The sequence below is a fragment of the Hyperolius riggenbachi genome, chromosome 4 (genome assembly GCF_040937935.1).
Source record: "Hyperolius riggenbachi isolate aHypRig1 chromosome 4, aHypRig1.pri, whole genome shotgun sequence".
NCBI lineage: Eukaryota > Metazoa > Chordata > Amphibia > Anura > Hyperoliidae > Hyperolius > Hyperolius riggenbachi.
The window spans coordinates 81,375,112-81,397,664 of NC_090649.1; the positions used below are offsets into that span (position 1 = coordinate 81,375,112).

The 22,553-nt window shown below is 44.7% G+C and overlaps 1 long non-coding RNA gene across 1 annotated transcript in view; it reads right to left on the reverse strand.

Moving 5' to 3' along the window:
- Nucleotides 1–288: 288 nt before the first annotated feature.
- LOC137570394 (uncharacterized) overlaps nucleotides 289–22,553 on the reverse strand; it is a 49,792-nt gene continuing 27,527 nt past the window's right edge. Inside the window, exons 2-3 of the long non-coding RNA XR_011031017.1 lie at nucleotides 3,247–3,405; nucleotides 289–407 (exon numbers count right to left, since the gene is read on the reverse strand). This is a non-coding gene — a long non-coding RNA (uncharacterized lncRNA). The remainder of the gene's footprint in view (nucleotides 408–3,246; nucleotides 3,406–22,553) is intronic.

Here is a 22,553-nt window from a genome sequence, read left to right on the forward strand (position 1 = left end):
TCTAGAGCCAATTTAGGGGTAAGCCACTTAACTTATCTGTATTTTGGTGTTTTTTTTAGGGGGGGGGGGCAGGGGGAGTATGAGAGGAAACCAAGTGCCCAGAGGAAACCCACGCAGACAAAGGGACAACATACAAACTTTGTGCAGATAAAGGCCCAAGGTGCGCCAAGAAGATGTCCCCCACACCATTACACCCCCAGCCTTAAATGCTGACAAGAGGCAGGATGGATCCACACTTTTTGTTAATGTAAATGCAAAATACATTGTCGCTTTAAACTACCATGGATGCGTATCTTTCTTGTGTGCAAAGGTCTTTGGGCTGGGGCTTCCATGACCAGGCCTGTAGGTTGTGTTCCCCCAGTCCAAAAGGTCCCAGTCCTCCCCTGAAGGTGAGAGGAATCTTCAACCTGAAATACAAAAAAAAAGAAAAGGCAAAATAGAGATGCAAGAATTTTGTGTGGGCTAACTCCTGCAGGGTATAGCAATAGTCGTGAGCTAACTTAAAGAGACTCTGTAACAACAAAAACCTCCCCTGGAGGGTACTCACCGCGGGTGGGGGAAGCTTCCGGATCCTAATGAGGCTTCCCACGCCGTCCTCTGTCCCACGGGGGTCTCGCTGCAGCCCTCCGAACAGCCGGCGAGAGAGCCGACTGTAGCTTCAATATTTACCTTTCCAGGCTCCAGCGGGGGCGCTGTGGCTGCTTTCGGCACGGAAATAGACGGAAATACCCGATCTCCGTCGGGTCCGCTCTACTGCGCAGGCGCCGGAAACTTGCGCCTGCGCAGTAGAACAGACCCGACGGCGATCGGGTATTTCCGCCTACTTCGGAGCCGACAGCCATCAGAGCGCCTGCGCAGGAGCCGGGAAGGTAAATATTATGTCACAGCTGTACGGAGGGCTACAGCGAGACCCCCGAGGGACGCAGGACGGCGTGGGAAGCCTCATTAGGATCCGAGGCTTCCCCCACCCGAGGTGAGTACCTCCCAGGGGACTTTTGCCGTTACAGTTCCCCTTTAAGACCCTGCATATTCTGGCAAGCAGATGCAATATGCATTTGCTGTGCCCCTTTAATTTGTCAATAGACATTTTGACAGCCAGTACATAAGTCAGGTGATTCCTGGTATGTGCACATTCCTCTTTTTCTTTTGAACATACTGGGGCAACTATATCTCACTACCCTCAAGTGGGTATTTTGCCCAATTGTCCCCCACCCCTGCATAATTCTTAAATATCTAAATTTGGCTACAAGCCCCTTGCTGTAACCATCAATGACTCAGACTGCTTCGCTTGGATTAAATTGGCCAAAGCAGCCCATTTTATTGAATAACAAAGGCCTACAATGAACCCAAAACATATAAATAACAATGTAAACATTATACTCATCGTAAACATGAAAAACATGGGGAGGGACTACAGAGGTCAACCTAAAAACACAAATGAAGCGACACAGCCAAAGTATGGACCCCAGCCGTGGGCGCCGGCTCGGGGACAACTGAACGCTGTCAACTTCACGGTCCTCTCCGACGTCGACCACCAGATAAACGGGAAATCACCACCTATAAGGGAGTCCCCAACAGTTAAACTGACCGTGTTCTGGCCTCTGAAGTCCCGACCCCGCAGCTGCTATGACAGATACTGTAAATAGCAATAACTTGACATTACCTAACAACTATACTCCTGTTATCTTATCCCATTGCCAGCTATCCCAAAATATCCCCACAGCTTAAAACATAATGGGAGGGAAGGAGGGAGGGGAAAAAACTGCCTTGCCCTGATGCTCTGGTGGATTTCAGACCACCCTATCACTTCCTGTCCTGGCTCTCCTGGCAACTCCTCCCCATCCTGCCTGTACTCAGCTCTGATAAGGCCCGGGCTCTAAGGTGCCCGCCCCTTCCCCCCCAGTCCACTGGCTGACTCGTGGACTTCGCAGCCTTAACCCCTGAGAGCCTACATTTTTCAAAAATGCAGGAAGGAGAGGAAGAGGAGAGGGGGCCATAAAACCCCTTCATGACGGCCTTCCCCTTAGCCCTGTGGTCCTGGTCCAGGCCTACCTATACTGAGGGCACCCATACCTGGCTGCCTATACTGTGGGCACCTATACCTGGCTACCTATAGTGGGAGAACCTATTGTATACCAGGCTACCTATACTAGCTAGCCCATACTAGGGCTGCACAATACCGTATTGCAAATAGCGTACTCGAGCCTACGGGGGGAAGCACAGTTTTTACACCCTTGCCCTGGGAGCATTACAGCCTAGAAACTGCCTTGTCAACAGCTTTCCCATGTGTACTGCTATCTAATGTCGGACTGCAGCTCTTCCATAATGTTACCCCGAAATGTTAATTTCTTTAGCATTCTCCTGAGAGTTTTCATGTTTTGCTTCCACAACTCTCTTGATATGTAACTGTCGGGCATAAAATCAAAAATCAATTCTTTATTTTTATCTGGTAAACAAGTAATAGAGATGCTAACCAGGCAATCCGACAGTTAAAATCTCTATTCCTTTTTTGTTGATAAATGATCATTCCCCAGTTTACCTGACTCGTCTCTTATTTGGTACATTGCCGCACAAAGGAAGTTTGCTTCAAGAAAAGAACACTCCAGTGTATGGCACAACCCACCACAATAAAGTTAGTGTCACTATGGCGAATCAATCATTCCATTTCACTGCAGTGTTCAACCTGTAACTGTCAGAGTGCCATCAAAGCGTGTGCACTGCTGGTTGATAGAAGAACAAAGGAAGTTGCAGGGCATGCTGGGTTGTCCTGTTTTGCTTCTCTACTTTCCCCTCAGCGTTATGGCCCATACTCACGGGCTACAATTGTCGCCGCAACACGCGGCGCGTGTTGTGGCGACAGGTCGCCCGTGAGTATGAGGCGTTGCACGGGCGCGCACCCCGAACCGTCGCTCGTCGCTGATGTCGCCAGGCGATTGGCGCGGTCAATCGCCTGGTGACAGTTGCCGCCGCAACTGTCGCTAGTCCGCGTGGGTATGCGGACTAGCGACAGCAACAAGCAGGGAATACATTGAGCTTCCGGCGGGGGGAGGAACAACAGCAACAGCTTCCGCCGCATCAGTTGCCAGGTCCCTCCGCCATGTGTACGTGGAGGGACCTGGCGACGAGCTGTCGCCGGCCTGTCGCACACACGCTCCCGTGTGCTAGCGACAGGCCAGAAATGTTGCCCGTGAGTATGGGCCATTAAAGGGAACCTTAACCCAGTAGGAAAAAAAAAGTTTCACCTACCTGGGGCTTCCAGGACGTGCCCTCGTTGTTCCTCGAGTGTCCTCCGGTCCCCGCCGCAGGTTAGTTTAGTTTTTGCCCGACTAAGGGTCGGCCCCCGGCAACATGTACTCTTCTTCACCTTCCCTGCCATCAAGCGCGTCATGCGCAGGCGCAAGCATACTGTGAAGTGAAAGTAAGTAAGTAAGTGAAATTTTTTTCCCCCTAAGTTAAGGTTCCCTTTAACTGATGCAGCCTGATTGCCTGAAGCTTCTTTCCCTCCTGTTTTCCTCTCCCACACCTCTGTTCCTCTCTGATTGGCCAATATTTCTCATGCTGAGACAATGCACTTTCTGTAGTGGAGGGCTGGCAATGCATATACAATCAGGCAGAGGAGAATAAGGGAGGAAATTACATCAGGATTGGCTTCAAAATAGCCACAGTTAAAATGGGAAATGCTAAGAAGGATTTTCTCCTTTTTTTTTTTTACTGTAGAACAATCACTAAAATCAAAATGTGGACAGTGCAATACATATGTTATGTAAGTATAGCAAGTATTTATCTATGTATACTGTATATGTGTTGTTTTTTCTGAAATAGCATGGCTGACAGCTCCTCTTTAATGGACTAAAAAAAACCTTGTGGTAAATGATGTCACACTAATGATTTTCTTCCTCCCTTGTATAAGAAAGGAGGTGAGAGGGACAGGTAGAAACATGAGCCTCTCCCGGAGGTTGGACCTGCGCAGCCTGACTGACGTGTTCTGTAACCTCCGGCCACAAACTTTATGGTAACAAATTTCACTCGGATGAAACAGTCCATGTTTACCATTTATGTGATTGTTAAAAGTGAAACAGTTATGGCTTTTTTCCTTCTATAACGCCCTCGCTTTGGAGTCCAGACTCTGCAGGCTTCATTAAGGAGTATTTCAAGATCTACGATCACAAAATAAACGGAAAAATAAAAACCTGCCTGGTCTAGTGAAAGAGGAGGGTGGAAAGAGGGTTCAAGTGTTATTGTCATTATATTTAAGTGAGCTTGAAATGCCTTAAAATGTAGCCCTAAGCAATAACGCAAAGCCCATGCATTATGTATGTTACCCTTTAAAAAAAAACAAAAAACATTGGTATGCCATGGCGTAGCTATAGGGTCATGAGCCCCAGTGCAAATTTGACATTGCCCCTCCAACCCCAGCACAGTATCTCACTAATATTATAAATGCAAAAGTTTGGATGTTTAGATGTCTGTTACTCAATCATGCAACAATGGCTGAATGGATTTGAATGATATTTGGCACACACATAGTGCATTACCTGGAGTAACATATAGGATATTCTTTATCCCCATAACCAAAAAGTGGGCGGAGACAAATACAAATTTCACTGGGAAAATTTAAACTGCAGCCATGCTTACACTGTTAATGGCAGGGTTCTCAAACTTTGCACAGTTGGTCGCTGAGTGACTGGGATTATTTTTCAGAAAAGTGGGTGGAGGCTACAACAGCCAATCAAAATTCACCTATTGCTTTTCAAGGGGAATAATGAATTGCTGCCATTCTTGCACTGTTAATAGCACAAGCCTCAAACCTGGTACAGTTGGTCATTGGGTGACAGGAGCCTGTCAGCTCCTGTCACCGAAACAGGAAGTGGCTGCTGGCGGGGCCAGGAGGATCGGAGGGAGACGGCGAGGGCACCGGACAGCTGCAGGGGGCTATTGGAAGCCCTATGTGAGTAAAACTCATTTTTTTTGTTTGACTTAAGTGTCCCTTTAAGATTTTAGTAATAGGGCTATTTGGTCCTTTGTAGCCCCTTACACACTCCTAGGAGTTCTGGTTCACCCTGAGCTTGCTGGGTAATCTGTAACTTCCTTTACATCGCAGACACTTTTCAAGAAGTGAAGTCGACTAGTACTTCCAGGATTGTTTTTAATAAAAAGAGAGAATTTGGTTAAAAAAAAGATAAAAAGGAACTTCGAGTCGCATTCACTGACACTATTTGGAGAAATGTTGTTTATTTGCTTAAGTTTAGCAGAATTGGTCCCTCAATGCCTCCTGCATGCCTTTCATAATATAATTAGGAAATAACAACTTGGGTAACTTGAATCCATTGTGAAACGGAAAAAAAAAATTGCCTTCTTTTTATAGGATGCAATGTGCTGGAGGCTAATGCTGTAGCCTGCATCTGATTTAATTAATCAGCATCCACTGTTACTGGATCCAGTTCAAGCACAGTTTGGGAAACAAAGCCTCGCTTTTCCTACAAACAAGCGCTCCGGCGCTGCCCATGTGTTACACTGCGAGACGTATAGATGTGCCGCTCTCGTACGCTGGCGCAGGTCCACCATGCTCCAGTAATTAGATAAAGGCGCATCTCATGAAGTCATGGAATATTGCTTAATTTCATTAAGGAGAAAAAAAAAAATCTACTGGTACTTTCATTTAAAACATCAAAGCTATTTTCCAGCTCTATGCACAGTTCTAACGACACCGACTTGATAGCTTAGTCATCGGTGTCCAAATAGTACCTCATAGTGAAGCTGAAAATCATGTTTTAAAGAAAACCTGTCAGGATAAAAAAAATAAAGACAGATAACATATAACCTCGGCTATATGTCGAGAAATCCAGGTTTGACTCACTAAGGCATTGGGGTCACCTTATATGCGAGTCAGACCTAAATTCAGGGTCGGGGCACCTCTCTGTTTCATGTGCTGCTGCAAAATTTTCCTCTGATTTGTCCATTCCTTTCTTCTATGTCCTTGTGTCCTTAGATGCCATCGTCTTTTGTGTACAGGTAGTCCCCAGTTAACAAATGAGATAGGGACTGTAGGTTTGTTCTTAACCTGAATCTGTTCTTAAGTTGGAACATTCTGCCATCTCTGTCCCTTGTACCTCCTCTGTGCCCCCCTGTGCCTCCAGTGTCCCCCTCTGTGTCACCTCTGCCCTTTGTACCTGTTTATACAAATTTAAAAGCCATTTTTTCTTTGAATTTTTTAAAATCGATTTTCTCAAAAACTACAAGCCCAATTTGAAATAATTTTTTTGACTTCCCATGGATACACAGAATCCATGCCGTTCGCATCGGCGACAGCGAGTCATTCGTAAGTTGAGCGTTCGTAAGTCGGGGACTACCTGTACTTGTGAAATCTGTATACTTTTGTGCTCTAATGCTGGGAATACACGTTTCGTTTTTGCCTTCGTTTTAGCCTTCGATTCGTTCAGTAAACGAATCGAGTGTTGAAAACGTATGTGAAAATAGTCATAATCTCATTATAGTTTCGATTAATAGACCCCAAAAACGAACGACTAGTGATCGAACATGTTTGATATTATCTCTCTTTATCCATCTAATCGAGCCATTGGTAGGCTTGATGGCTGTTCAGATCGATTATATGTGCGTTTATGCTAGTCCGTCCCTGTAAAAAGGGATTTTCGTTTCGTTTCTTTGCAGCCTTCGATCATTGGAAAAACGAAACCATCAGAATCGAAAAAAAAAACGAAACCGTGGGTGGTGATATTAACCGTACGTTCGATTATTTCGGGAACGAGAAGGACAAAAGGCACAATCGAAACGAAGGCTAAAACGAAGGCAAAAACGAAACGTGTATTCCCAGCATAAAGTTATCTTGTTCTTCTGACATCATCTTCTTCAGCCTGCTTCTTAGTTCTTCTTTTTTATTATTGCCCTTTTGTTCTACTGTGTCTCTGCGCTTCTTTTCTTCTGATCTTCTGTTCTTACTGTAGTATGAGATATTAGGAGATTTAGGTCTGTCCAGATGCACCCCTCTGGCCAAAGTGATCAGGACTCAGGAGCCCCCATTAAAGATCACTTGATTTTCCATAGTGTAAACTAATAGGAGTTGGTTGGGAAAACTCATATACCTCCTACCACCCAGGAAATTCAATCCCTGAATTTACTGTTGAGCGTTCCTATTGGTCTATAATCAGATAAGCGCTGCACATAAATGAGGTCATTTCGGCCCCCTGGACTGGAATATCTGCTGCACTACAAAAGGGTGTAAAGGTTGTGTTAAACTATATATAGACAAATGGAGATCTAAAGACGGTGTCATAATAGCAGACAGAGTGATTGATCTACCCGGAGTCTCCCTGAGCCGTGTGATCAAAGGTTACCCTTTCACTTCCTGAGGGCCTGCAACCCATCAAAATCAGCTAATATGCATTTGTGGCATTTATACCCAGCTTCTAAATACTTCCTGTGCAAGGCCTGAGCCACATCTATATCCACATCTAGATAAAAATGGCTTGTCAGCTTGTACCTGGTGACCTGGTCAGTAGCATACATGTCATTTTTCACAGGCAATTTTTGTTTTTTTGCTGGGATATAATTTTGTATTTGGGATAATTCAGCTTCAGAGCACCTTCTTACAGCCCCTTTTCTTTGATTGGCCCAATAGGCTGCCTGTCAAGTTTCCTGTCAGTGACAGGCAGCCTACTGGGCAAATCAAAGTGCAGGGATAATGTCCTTTAAAGTGATTGGACCCGCAGGAGCTCAGGGCAGGACAAGTGGAGCTCTTGTCATTGCCTATTAGCAGACATAAGTTTGTAGTGCTCGCTGTGCTACTTTGATAAGGTGTGTTAACTCTGATAAGGCATGTTAACTCTCATAAGGTGTGTTAACTCTGATAAAGCATGCTATTTGTCTTAGTGAATCGCATACAGAAAAGAGACAGACAAGTGTGCTCCCAGCCTCAGCTTATTACACTCACTCTGTCCAACTCTGATGGAGCAGGACCTGCTCAGCAGACTCCCCCAGCATCACTACAGTACAGAGCACATGGGGAGGGGTAGAGAAAGGCTGGGTGCTGTACACAAGAGCCTGCTGAACACTGAATAGGGACTGTCTACAAATATTTGTCTACAAACTTTGTATGATTCTTTATCTTGGCTGAGCAGATGCAGTCATTAGAACAATTGTGCAGAGAGCAGAAAGTTTTGTTCTCTCCTTGCCTTTAGTTGTCAGTCTCTCAGGACAGGGCCCCCATGTGGCTTCTGGGCCCCCTGCAGCTGCATCCCTTGTAGGGTCTATTGTTATGCCCCTGATTACAGGCACTACCCGATACATACATAGACATGTGACTATGGTAGGGACTAGATTATGAGTCCCTCTGAGGGACAGTTAGTGTCAAGAAGACAATATACTCTGTACAGCGCTGAGTAATATGTGGGTGATATATAAATACTTAAATAAATAAATACATTAGCTAATGCCAGGGCAGGGATACCCAATATCTTAGCTACATCTACATCCATAAATCTGCAGTATGTCTACTTCCTGCTTTCATGGAAGCGGACAAAGGGTTAACATCCTGTGTTCACATATCAGCTGTGTCTGCCGAGGACTGCTGAATTTTTGTGCTGATACAGCTGAGAGATCAAATTACACTTGTTATTACTTGACGATGAGGGGAAATTAGACAGGACCTTCTCTCTAAAAACACACAGGGTACATTTCTGAATATTTTTCACTTGTGTGCTGTGTAAAAAGTTTAGGTCCCCTTTAAACATATAAATCAGGAGAGATCTATTCTGAGCACAAGGCTAGCAGCTAATATCAGAGACAAGGTCATGAAAACAGAATGAGAACAACATGACTGCAGTCAAACGAGATGGAAGTGATTATGTCGTTAGAAACGTAATATAATTCATCAAATAAATATACTAAAATAACAATCATCACGAGCGTAGAACAAACAAGATTTACAGTTTTCCGAGGCTGTATATGGAAATACATATGTTCCAGTGAAATCAAAGCTAAAACAATACGCTGAAAAGAAATCAGAATTTGCATACAGTTTCATATTTAATTCATCTCATGAGCAGACTTGTGTGGTGGCTGCCGGTGTGTGTGAGCGGTGACCCCGCCAGTCAGGTCACATCTGGTGCTGCTTCCAGCGGCCACTTTGCTGAATTTCCAGACTGTCCCCTTTTCTAGTTTCACAGGAGCAGCCGGTGATGCTGAGAATAGTATTGTGGGCAAAAAATATGCTCAGAGTGTGCACAGTTCTTCCTGTATATTTAAAGGAAGCACCGAGCAGCACAAAAAAATGAGATCTACTTGCCCGGGGCTTCCTCCAGCCCCTGGCAGCTGATCTGTCCCTCGCCGCAGCTGCAGTGTCTCGGATCCCCTCCGTTTCAGAAGCCGACTTCGCCAGGTGGCCTCTACTGAGCCTGCGCAGAACAATCCAGACCACATGAACGTGATTGACAGCAGCGCTCGTGCAGTAGAGGCCACCTGGCGAGGTCGGCTTCTGAAACGGAGGGGTTACAGGGACACTGGAGCTGCGGCGAGGGACCGATCAGCTGGCAGGGGCTGGAGGAAGCCCTGGGTAAGTAGATCTCATTTTTGTGCTGCTCGGAAGGACCAATATTAACTGCCAAAATAGTAAGATACCAGACAGCCTCCCTACTCACTTGCACACTATTTTGTCAGTTACACTTTGGAACTGCTGTTCAGGAAATGCTGTTGAAAACAAAGAAAACCCTGAGAATCCCCCATGAGGAAATGGACTGGCCCAAAACCTGCCGGTTCTGTCAGATTTTAACTGGCTACTTTTTTTGCGATATTGGTCTTTCCGAGCAGCACAAAAAAATGAAATCTACTTACTCCAGCCCCTGGCAGCCATTATGTCCCTCGCTGCAGCTCCGGTGTCCCAGGATTATTTTGGCAGTTAAACTACTGTTCAGGAAATGCTTTTGAAAACAAAGAAAACCCAGAGAATCCACCATGAGGAAATTGACTAGTCCAAAACTCTTTAAAGGATACCACAACTGACATGTGACATTTTGAGATAGACATGGGTATGTACAGTGCCTAGCACACAAATACCTATGCTGTGTTCCTTTTTTTCTTTCTGTGCCTGAAAGAGTTAAATATCAGGTATGTAAGTGGCTGACTCAGTCCTGACTCAGACAGGAAGTGACTACAGTGTGACCCTCCCTGATAAGAAATTCCACCTATAAAATACTTTCCTAGCAGAAAATGGCTTCTGAGAGCAAGAAAGAGATAAAAAGAGGAATTTCTTATCAGTGAGGGTCACACTGTAGTCACTTCCTGTCTGAGTCAGGACTGAGTCAGCCGCTTACATACCTGATATTTAACTCTTTCAGAGAGAGAAAGAAAAAAAAGGAACACAGCAGAGTTATTTGTGTGCTAGGCACTGTACATACACATGTCTATCTCATTATGTCACATTTCAGTTGTGGTATCCTTTAAAGGACAGCTGAAGCAAGAGGTATATGGAGGCTGTCATATTTATTTTAATTTAAAGAGGAACTCCAGTGAAAATAATGTAATAAAAAAAAAGTGCTTCATTTTTACAATAATTATGTATAAATGATTTAGTCAGCGTTTGCCCATTGTAAAGCTTTTAAATCCATGATTTTCATTCTGACATTTATTACATGGTGACATTTTTACTGTTGGCAGGTGATGTAGCTGCTGCATGCTTTTTTAGCATTTGGAAACAGCTGTAAACAGCTATTTCCCACAATGCAACAAGGTTCACAGACAGGAAACTGCCAGGAGAACTACGGTCCTCAGAGTTTCTTGTGGGAGGGGTTTCACCACAATATCAGTCATACAGCGCCCCCTGATAGTCTGCTTGTAAAAAGGAATAGATTTCTCATGTAAAAGGGGGTATCAGCTACAGATTGGGATAAAGTTCAATTCTTGGTCGGAGTTTCTCTTTAAGCAATACCTGTTGCCTGGCTATCCTGCACAGACGCATTAGCACAGAGCCGATCTTAGCTTTTTCCGCTGAGCCCGAGCCCTGGGCTATGTGCTACTGCTCAAGGGCAAGACATCCTGTGCAACGCAGCCACGCTCGTTCACCGATAGGAGAGCTGCCACGATCTTTCTAGGGGTCCCAGCATCCAGCAATGTTTGGAAGCAGGATGTGGGTAGGGAAAAAGGAATCCATTATGAAAGCGACAATTTGCAGCAAAGAAGAATTTGCATATCGGCATGCCTGGGGATGTTAAGTATTAGGCACCACCTGAGGGGGTTAAGGGTTAGGCATTGGTAGAGAGGGGTCTTAGGGTTAGTCATCAGTAAAGGGAGGTCTTACGATTAGGCATCAGTAGAGGGAAGTCTTAGAGTTAGGCATTGGTAGAGGGAAGAGTTAGGCATTGGTAGAGGGAAGTCTTAGGGTTAGACATTGGTAGAGGGAAGTCTTAGGGTTAGGCATTGGTAGAGGGAAGTCTTAGGGTTAGGCATTGGTAGAGGGAAGTCTTAGGGTTAGGCATTGGTAGAGGGAAGTCTTAGGGTTAGGCATTGGTAGAGGGAAGTCTTAGGGTTAGGCATTGGTAGAGGGAAGTCTTAGGGTTAGGCATTGGTAGAGGGAAGTCTTAGGGTTAGGCATTGGTAGAGGGAAGTCTTAGGGTTAGGCATTGGTAGAGGGAAGTCTTAAGCAGCCCATACACTCAGCCGATTTTCTGGCCGACCGATCGATCGCGATCGATCGATCGATCGATCGATCGCAAATCGGTTGGCCAATCGACCGATCGACGGCCGATTTCGATCGATTTCGATGGATTTCCATCGAACTAGCAGGGTGGAAAATTTAGGTCGATCTGATGAGATTGCTTATCAGTTTGCATTGGCCTTAATGGAAATCTGATGGCAAAAAAATGCCATCAGATCGAATTTCAACAGATTTCAAACTGAAATCTATTGGAATTCTATCCTGGTAAAAAATGTTCTAAAAACGCATCAGATAGATCATCAGATGCATTTCTTATCTGTCTGCTGCCAATCTGACGAGTGTATGGGCACCTTTAGGGTTAGGCATTGGTAGAGGGAAGTCTTAGGGTTAGGCAATAGGCATCGGTAGAGAGAGGTCTTATGGTTAGACATCGGTAGAGGGAAGTCTTAGGGTTAGGCATCAGTAGAGGGAGGATTCTGAGTGAGAGTTGAGTTAGGTTAAGACAGTAAAATATCGGTATCTTACAACAAAAGTGCATAGACTACACTGACATTTCCATCCATCTGTTGCAATTCGGCAGTGAATTGCAGACAAATTCAAAACATACATTGCGGTTTCCATTCATTATAATGGATGGAATTGCAACCGCAACTTGCAACCCATGTGTCATGAGTTACAATGGCCACCTGCGCTGCTTGCAGTGAGAATGTGGGAAAAGGGCCAAAGGCTATAAACACTTTCAATAACCAGGGATCAGGACTCAGGATGACACAGCCAAGGAAGACATTTAGTAGTATTCAGTAGCTCTAATACATTTACCCATAGATCCTAAATAAGCATGCAGGAGATCAGGTGTTTTTGTATGCTTGTTTCTGGTGTGTGATTCAGACACTACTGGTGTTTGAAAGTTCAGCACTACTACAAAGCAACTGGTGTTCTTTAAAAGGAAATAAATATGGCAGCCTCCATATCCCTCTCACTTCAGGTGTCCTTTAAGTCAGCACATGTAAAAATATTTTTCTGTAAAAAGAAAACACTGTTGTGTATAGTGCTTTCATTAGACATTATGTTTCACTTTGAATGATGAGACAAGTCCTGCTGGCTCTCCATAGCCTGACTGGGTGCCTTGCTGGAATGAAATGTGCTCACAATAAGGTGTCTTATCCACGTGAGTCACTTTATTTCATTTCTCTGCATTTCCTGCTGCTGATGTTATGCCAACAGCGATGTTTCTCAAAGAAGGCCTATTGTTACTGCAAACTGAGGCCAATGTGAAAGAATAAGCAAGGAGTTTGCCCTTGAGATAAAAATCCCTGGTGTTCCTGTACAGCCTGAGCGATATTTATTGAGCAAGGGCCTCTTGGGACTTTGTGGCCATACAACATCTATGTACAGGGCCTACCATAGAGGCAAAGGGGGCAATTGCCCCAGGGCCCCAGAGCCTGTAGGGGCCCCCAAGGTGTATCCCCTTATCTTAACTGTCACTCCCTGGGGCCCCTGCAGAGTCTTTGGCAGAGTAGCGTTTCACCTGTGCTGGCGGACAGGTGAGACTCTACACTGCCAAAGACTTTGCAGGGGCCCCAGGGAGTAACAGTTAAGTTGGGAGGTGATTGGGGGAGGGTCCGCAGCCAGCTCAGGGACCCAGGAGGAAAATTTGGCTGCAACAAATAACCCCAAATGCCACTTTTTGGTTGAGGGGTGTCTTTTGCCCTGGGTCCCCATTGTAACCAGAACCGGCTCTGTCTATGCATATATTTATTACAGGTTTTGGTCTTGTATATTGTATGTGTACTGTGTGGCCTGTGGTACTGCTTTCCCTCCTTCTCTTTCAGCGGCTGTCTCTGGATACTACTGAGGCTGCCGTTACCAGGCAGATGTGCTCAGAATTTCTGATCCTGATTGGCAGCTGTCAGAGGGAGTGGTGTTATCAGCAGCCAATTAACTTTAGTTTCAATAAAGTTTTATTAGATTAAGCAAACCAATTATACAATACAGCAATTGTGATTATGTCCTCATAGGGAGCAGCCAATTAACTTCGATCTCCCCTCACAGCTTATGTGATGCTGTGATTTCTCCTCACTGTCAGGGCAAGCTGCGATCCCCCCTCCCACCCACCCTTTCTTTTGGTACCTCTCGGACTGTCGAAGGCTATTGCCTTCATTGGTGGTAAAAGTTGCCCAAGGTGGTGGGCGGGCTAAGTTATGATCTGAAGTTGTTTATTATGGATTTGATGTTTGATGATTTATGGTTTTATGATTATTTATGTTAATTATATTTTCATTAAAGTTATTTTGAATTGATTCAAGTAATAAAAATGTGAACAACTTTACTTTAAAAACTGCAATATATAGCGCCTATGGCCAATTTTATTCCAATTTTTGTGTTATGTTTTTAATTCATAATTTGCATTTATTTTGTATGTGTGCCTCCTAAAGTCCCATGTTCTTGAGAAATGTGGAGCACAACATGGAAGACGCTGCCAGTGGGGCATTGAGAATTCTGTTCTTATCAGTGTAGCAGCTTCTTCATTACATATTTGAGGATTCATGAAATAAATAATGTGCTGGGTTTCTGCGTGTTTCCTCCGGGGACTCCAGTTTCCTGCTACCCTCTAGTTTCCAGAAACATACAGATCAGTTCATCAGCTGCCCCCAAAATTGGCCGTGGGATGGCTTCACACTTATCCCTGTGATTTTTGGATTTGTTGGGGTACATTTTTTGAATGAGCAATTCTGCATTTTTTATGCTTTTTTTTTTGCATCCAATTCTTTTCTTTTTTTTTTGCATTTCTTATGCATATTTTTGCATTCTGATATTTCTATGCATATCAATGACATGAATACATGCTTTAATTTGCATGTGCAGTGCATTCGGAAAGTATCCACAGCGCATCACTTTTTCCCAAAAAATTTATGTTACAGCCTTATTCCAAAATGGATTCAATTCATTTTTTTCCCTCAGAATTCTACACACAACACCCCATAATGACAATGTGAAAAAAAGTCTACTTAAAGAAAACCTGTACTGAAAAAAGTTCCCCTGGGGGGGTACTCACCTCAGTAGGGGGAAGCCTCCGGATCCTATCGAGACTTCCCCCATCCTCCTGTGTCCCACGGTCACTGCAGCCCCCGGAACACACAGGCGACAAATCCGACAGCCTGTGCAATATTTACCTTTCCAGGCTCCAGCGGGGGCGCTGTTGCGGCTCTTCTGACGGAGATAGGCGAAAATAGACGATCTCCGTCGGGGTCTGCTCTACTGCGCAGGCGGAGGAGACTTGCGCCTGCGCAGTAGAGTGGCCCGATGGAGTTCAGCTATTTCCGCCTATCTCCGTGGGAAGAGCGGATACTGCACCTGCACTGGAGCCAAAAGGTAAATATTTACATGGCCGCCGCTCCGGGAGGATTTTCTCCGCCGCCGTGGGACCGAGGAGGACGGGGAAGCCTCAATAGGATCCGGGGGCTTCCCCTTCCCGAGGTGAGTACCCCCCAGGGGAGTTTTTTTCATTACAGATTTTCTTTAAGGTTTTGACAAATTTATTAAAAATAATTAAAAAAAAACACTGAAAAATCACATGTACATACAAGTATCCACAGCCTTTGCTTAATACTTTGTTGATGCACCTTTGGCAGCAATTAAAACCTCAAGTATTTTTGAATATGATGCCACAAGCTTGGCACACCTATCCTTTGTCGGTTTTGCCTATTTCTATTTGCAGCACCTCTCAAGCTCCATCAGGTTGGATGGGAAGCAGTGGTTCACAGCCATTTTAAGATCTCTCCAGAGATGTTCAATCAGGTTCAAGTTTAGGCTCTGGCTGGGCCACTCAAGTACAATCACAGAGTTGTCCTGAATACCTGTCCCCATCAGCAACCCTGATCTCGAAAAGTCCATTCTTTTACAGCAAGTATATTGAGGATTTTATTTCACTTCTATGAAGAACACTATAAGTAGCAGAGGGTCAACATTTTCACCATAGTAGTCTATTTTCTTCCTATGATAGTCTGTGTTTTAAACCTAGTGGTTCTTCATTGACCTCTATATTATAAATAGTGTAATGCTGCATACACACTTGAGATAAAAGTCTTTGTAAAATGAAAGATCACAGACCAATCTTACCACCCTTCATGTAGTATGAGAGCCATACTCTACACAGTCTATTCTATGGAGCTGAACTCCCCATCAGAAAAAAATCTTTGCAAGATGCTGCACACACAGATGCTGTACAGACACAAAAGATTAGTATCTGCAAAAGATCTGTTCCTGCCAAAGATCCATTCCTGCAAATTGCAATGATAGTCTATGAGATCTGCAGATCCTCATACACACCTGGTTTAACAGACTTCATCTGCATATCTGGCAATCATCTGCAGATCTGAAAATCCATCCTGGTGGATCTGATCTGCAGATGAATGTCTGTTAAACCAGGTGTGTATGATGATCTGCAGATCTCATAGACTATAAATGCATTTTGCAGGAATGGATTTTTGGCTTTGCCTTTTCCAAAGACTTTTATCTCAAGTGTGTATGCAGCATTATTCTGCTTAGGGTTTGGCCATATTTTAGTTCAAATTCTATATGTTCCCGTATAAGAGAACTACTGATTCTGGACACCATTATAATTCTCAACGACCGCTTATGCCATTGTCTGTGCTGAGTGAATATCAACTCTGACATCATCAGAGTTTATTGGGAATGCTGGTAAAAAACAGCAAAAGCAGTCCTTCTATACCAGAACACATGGAATTTGGTTTAAAAAAGTAAAAAAAAAAATGGTACCTAAAAAATAACTAAAAATAACTATAAAAGCACTCCTGAATGGCATGGCAAGATGGCCGCCCCATTGCTCGCAGGCAGCTTTGGTCCTGCTGTGCTCACAATAAGGTGTCTTATCCACGTGAGTCACTTTATTTCATTTCTCTGCATTTCCTGCTGCTGATGTTATGCCAACAGCGATGTTTCTCAAAGAAGGCCCATTGTTACTGCAAACTGAGGCCAATGTGAAAGAATAAGCAAGGAGTTTGCCCTTGAGATAACAATCCCTGGTGTTCCTGTACAGCCTGAGCGATATTTATTGAGCAAGGGCCTCTTGGGACTTTGTGGCCATACAACATCTATGTACAGGGCCTACCATAGAGGCAAAGGGGGCAATTGCCCCAGGGCCCCAGAGCCTGTAGGGGCCCCCAAGGTGTATCCCCTTATCTTAACTGTTACTCCCTGGGGCCCCTGCAGAGTCTTTGGCAGAGTAGCGTTTCACCTGTGCTGGCGGACAGGTGAGACTCTACACTGCCAAAGACTTTGCAGGGGCCCCAGGGAGTACAGTTAAGTTGGGAGGTGATTGGGAGGGAGGGTCCGCAGCCAGCTCAGGGACCCAGGAGGAAAATTTGGCTGCAACAAATAACCCCAAATGCCACTTTTTGGTTGAGGGGTATCTTTTGCCCTGGGTCCCCATTGTAACCAGAACCGGCTCTGTCTATGCATATATTTATTACAGGTTTTGGTCTTGTATATTGTATGTGTACTGTGTGGCCTGTGGTACTGCTTTCCCTCCTTCTCTTTCAGCGGCTGTCTCTGGATACTACTGAGGTTGCCGTTACCAGGCAGATGTGCTCAGAATTTCTGATCCTGATTGGCAGCTGTCAGAGGGAGTGGTGTTATCAGCAGCCAATTAACTTTAGTTTCAATAAAGTTTTATTAGATTAAGCAAACCAATGACACAATACAGCAATTGTGATTATGTCCTCTAAAGGTGCATACACACGCCGGACTGGAGGCAACGACGGGTCAGTCGTTACCTCCCGCTGGGTGGGCGTGCCAACGACAGTCCGGCGTGTGTACGCACTGTCGGCGGACTGATACGGCTGCTTCTGAGCGATCCGCCGGGCGGATCGCTCAGAAGCAGCCTTATCAGTCCGCCGACAGTGCGTACACACGCTGGACTGTCGTTGGCACGCCCACCCAGCGGGAGGTAACGACGGACCCGTCGTTGCCTCCAGTCCGGCGTGTGTACGCACCTTAAGGGAGCAGCCAATTAACATTGATTTCTCCTCACAGCTTATGTGATGCTGTGATTTCTCCTCACTGTCAGGGCAAGCTGCGATCCCCCTTCCACCCACCCTCTCTTTTGCTACCTCTCGGACTGTCGAAGGCTATTGCCTTTATTGGTGGTAAAAGTTGCCCAAGGTGGTGGGCGGGCTAATGATCTGAAGTTGTTTATTATGGATTTGATGCTTGATGATTTATGGTTTGATGATTATTTATGTTAATTATATTTTCATTAAAGTTATTTTGAATTGATTCAAGTAATAAAAATGTGAACAACTTTATTTTAAAAACTGCAATAAATAGCGCCTATGGCCAATTTTATTCCAATTTTTGTGTTATGTTTTTAATTCATAAGTTGCATTTATTTTGTATGTGTGCCTCCTAAAGTCCCATGTTCTTGAGACATGTGGAGCACAATATGGAAGACGCTGCCAGTGGGGCATTGAGAATTCTGTTCTTATCAGTGTAGCAGCTTCTTCATTACATATTTGAGGATTCATGAAATAAATAATGTGCTGGGTTTCTGCGTGTTTCCTCCGGGGACTCCAGTTTCCTGCTACCCTCTAGTTTCCAGAAACATACAGATCAGTTCATCAGCTTCCCCCAAAATTGGCCGTGGGATGGCTTCACACTTATCCCTGTGATTTTTGGATTTGTTGGGGTACGCTTTTCGGGATCAGTGAATAATGGCGCACAGTGCCTATGCATAGAAATGGCGCCGCATTAAAAAGATACGCTTATCGCTATTTATCGTTAGTACTGCATAATAATGGCGCACAGGGAAAAAAGAAGAAAAACGGCACACACTAACGTTATTTATCAATAGTGGCACACACTAACGTTATTTATCAATAGTGGCACACACTAACGTTATTTATCAATAGCGCCCTACATAAGCCAAACTGCAGAAGTTATTTAACTGCAAAATGATGAATGGATTTAATGTAACACTGTCAAGGTTAGGGTTAGGCACCACCAGGGGGGTCTTAGGGTTAGGCACCACCAGGGGGGTGGTTAGGGTTAGGCACCACCAGGGGGGTGGTTAGGGTTAGGCACCACTGGGGGAGGGTCTTAGGGTTAGGCACCACCAGGGGGTGGTTAGGGTTAGGCACCACCAGGGGGGTGGTTAGGGTTAGGCACCACCAGGGGGGTCTTAGGGTTAGGCACCACCAGGGGGTTTAGGGGTTAGGGATAGGTACAGAGAGGGTTCTGTGTGTTAACGCTAAATAACAATAAGGCTTTAACGCTAAATAACAATAAGGCTTTAACGCTAAATAACAATAAGGCTTTAACGTTAAATAGCGATAAGCGGCAAACGGATTAGCGGCAACACTGTGCGCCATTATTCACAGGCGCCATTTTCAGATGGATGCTCGTCGGTTTTGCCTATTTCTATTTGCAGCACCTCTCAAGCTCCATCAGGTTGGATGGGAAGCAGTGGTTCACAGCCATTTTAAGATCTCTCCAGAGATGTTCAATCAGGTTCAAGTTTAGGCTCTGGCTGGGCCACTCAAGTACAATCACAAAGTTGTCCTGAATACCTGTCCCGATCAGCAACCCTGATCTCGAAAAGTCCATTCTTTTACAGCAAGTATATTGAGGATTTTATTTCACTTCTATGCAGAACAATATAAGTAGCAGAGGGTCAACATTTTCACCATAGTCTATTTTCTTCCTATGATAGTCTGTGTTTTAAACCTAGTGGTTCTTCATTGACCTCTATATTATAAATAGTGTTATTCTGCTTAGGGTTTGGCCATCTTTTAGTTCAAATTCTATATGTTCCCGTATAGGAGAACCACTGATTCTGGACACCATTATAATTCTCAACGACCGCTTATGCCATTGTCTGTGCTGAGTGTATATCAACTCTGACATCATCAGAGTGTTTTGGGAATGCTGGTAAAAAAAACAGCAAATGGCAGTCATTCTATACACATGGAATTTGGTTTAAAAAAGTAAAAAAAAAATGGTACCTAAAAAATAACTATAAAAGCACTCCTGAACGGCATGGCAAGATGGCCACCCCATTGCTCGCAGGCAGCTTTGGTCCTGCTGTGCTGCTGTACCCCTCGTTATGAACTGCAGATGAGATATTATAATTTCTGTGCCATGCTGACATAATGCTGATCTGCTGCTTTCCATCATCACTTTGCTTCCCAACACCTCTTTTACAGCTTCATTACCTATTTTTTAAAACTTTGGCTCCAGCGTTTTACAGCTGTCAGAAAATTCCCGTGAATTAGTTTCATATAGTGCCATGTCTCGCTGTTATTTGTGTTTTTGCAGTATAATCGGCGTGAGATTATTATGACGGCCGGGTCACGGCTCGCCCAGGTCTCTGAACTGCCATAAATGGGGAATATCGCATTAATTTGCACATTGTATCCGTCGCTTATTAATCCTAAACAGCGCAGCTGTGTCTGGGCTAAGCCCGCTGCTAGTTTTTACATGGGAAAAAGAGATATGTTTTTATTTACCTTTGAAGCGAGTGTTAGCGGCGGTTGTAACAGTAGATTAACTCGGTAACAGCTCTAGCAGATGTGTCGTATCCTGAGTACCGGGGGTAAATACTTAAAGGGGAACTCTATCAATGCCTCCCATGCAGAGCAGGGACAAGGTCCTCCAGCACCCAAGGCTGAAACACCAACGTGCGCCCCCCATCCCTCCTACCCCAGCCGTCACACACTGATTGCTGTTAGACTAAGAGGGCCACAGAGCCCACAACCTCCCCAACACCTTAATATCTAGTTATCTGGCTTGAAGTCACTGCTATGTATCCCCTTTTCTTATTTCTTTCTGCTTCATACACAATTAGGAATGACAGCTGAATGAATTGTGCGCCCTCTCCTACACTGCGCCCTGAGGCTGGAGCCTCTCCAGCCTATGCCTCGGCCCGGCCCTGCTCCCATGAGAAAGTATACATCTTAGCTTAAATAAGACACCCATGCATACACTATTCTAATACTGAAGATGCCATGAGCTGTACTTTACTTGATGTGAGAATAAGGGGCATGCAAAAAGATCGATGTCCAAGGCCGGTTCCAGTTACAATGGAGTCCCAGGCAAAATTAACCTGGAGGCCCCCCTGACAGAGACATTAGGGGCCCCTTTGCTGCTGTAGAATTCCCCCCACTGACCCGTAGGGCTTCCGAGCCAGCTGCCACCTCCACTAACTGCATTGTTTTCCCCAGGGCCCATACAGAGTTTTCTGAAGACTTACCTGTCTTAGTGGCCAACGCGCTCCACCACTAGTCAACGCATTCCCATCTTCATCCTCACAGGGATGACTTTCCTCCGTGCCCTAGAGCACAGAGGAAAGTACAATATATAACTGATATATTGTACTGTCCACAATTTGATTCCACTTAATTGTATATACTAGATGAAGAGAAAACTGTTCCTGGCATTTTTCATTTTGACTTCTTCAGACTGAAACCAATCCTGATGTCATTTCCTCCCTTACTCGTTTTTTCTCTTAGAACCTGCACTGTCATATCTAGCTTGCTTTGTGAGCACAGCACAGATCAGATTTCAGCAGCTGCACACTGAACTGCTCTCAGCCAATCAGTGAGGAGCAGGAATGTGGGAGGGGAGATGACAAGCTTCTCTCTCGTCGGCAATGTACCAAATAGATCCAGGCTGACTGAGATAAGATTTATTACAGCAGAAATGTTTCTGATTAGATTGGAATGCTTGCATTGCAGGGCTAGGTTGCAGGCTACATAATAAACAAAGAGTATTGTGTAAATGGAATTTGATTTTGTGGATGACAATCCTTCTTTAAAGGGGCACTACAGCGAAAAACTGTAAAATTTAAAATATGTGCAAACATATACAAATAAAAAGTACATTTTTTCCAGAGTAAAATGAGCCATAAGGCTACTTGCACACCAAGACGTTGCGTTAGGTGCTACGTTAAGGTCGCATAACGTGCACCTAATGCAACGTATGGTGGTGCGGGAGAGGACGGTAGAGTGAGCCGCGTTAGGCGGCTCTATCCCTATAAGGTCTCCCAGAGTGGCGCTGATTGACCGGCGGGACCACGTGATGCGGAGCGAGACACTCCGCATCACGTGGTCCCGCCGGCCAATCAGCTGCCGCCAGTGCAGTGAATATTAAGTAGCCATGTGCGCGGCTACTGTAGCTGCATCTCCCCGCCTCCTCTCCGCCCCCCACTGAGCATGTGCAAACAGTCTAACGCGGCTATAGCCGCTCTAACGCCGTAGCATGCTGCACTTTCGGCAGAACGTGCAGCGTTACATGTAACGCAACGTGGGCTGTGTGAACAGCCCACTTGTGTTACATTGCTGTGCGTTGGGGGAGCGTTACAGGCGCACTAACGTGCGCCTGTAACGTCTTAGTGTGTAAGCAGCCTAAATGACTTTTCTCCTATGTTGCTGTCACTTACAGTAGGCAGCAGAAATCTGACAGAAGTGACAGGTTTTGGACTAATTCATCTCTTTATATTCTCAGGGATATATTTATTTTCAAAAGCACTTAGTTGCTCTGTCCAACTGCCAAAAAAACTGTGTAGGGAGCTGGCCAGCATCATTGTTTAAATCCTTTTTAGGAAATATCTTTATAAAGAATAAAAGCCTTGCTGAGAATCCCCTATGAAGAGATGGACTAGTCCAAAACCTGTCACTTCTGTCAGATTTCTACTGCCTACTGTAAGTGACAGCAACATAGGAGAAAAGTCATTTATGGCTCATTTTACCCTGGAAAAAAATGTACTTCTTATTTGTATATGATTGCACATATTTAAAATTTTACAGTTTTTCGCTGTAGTGCCCCTTTAAGGGGGGAAAAAAACGTTGTACAATATGATTACCTCTTTCCA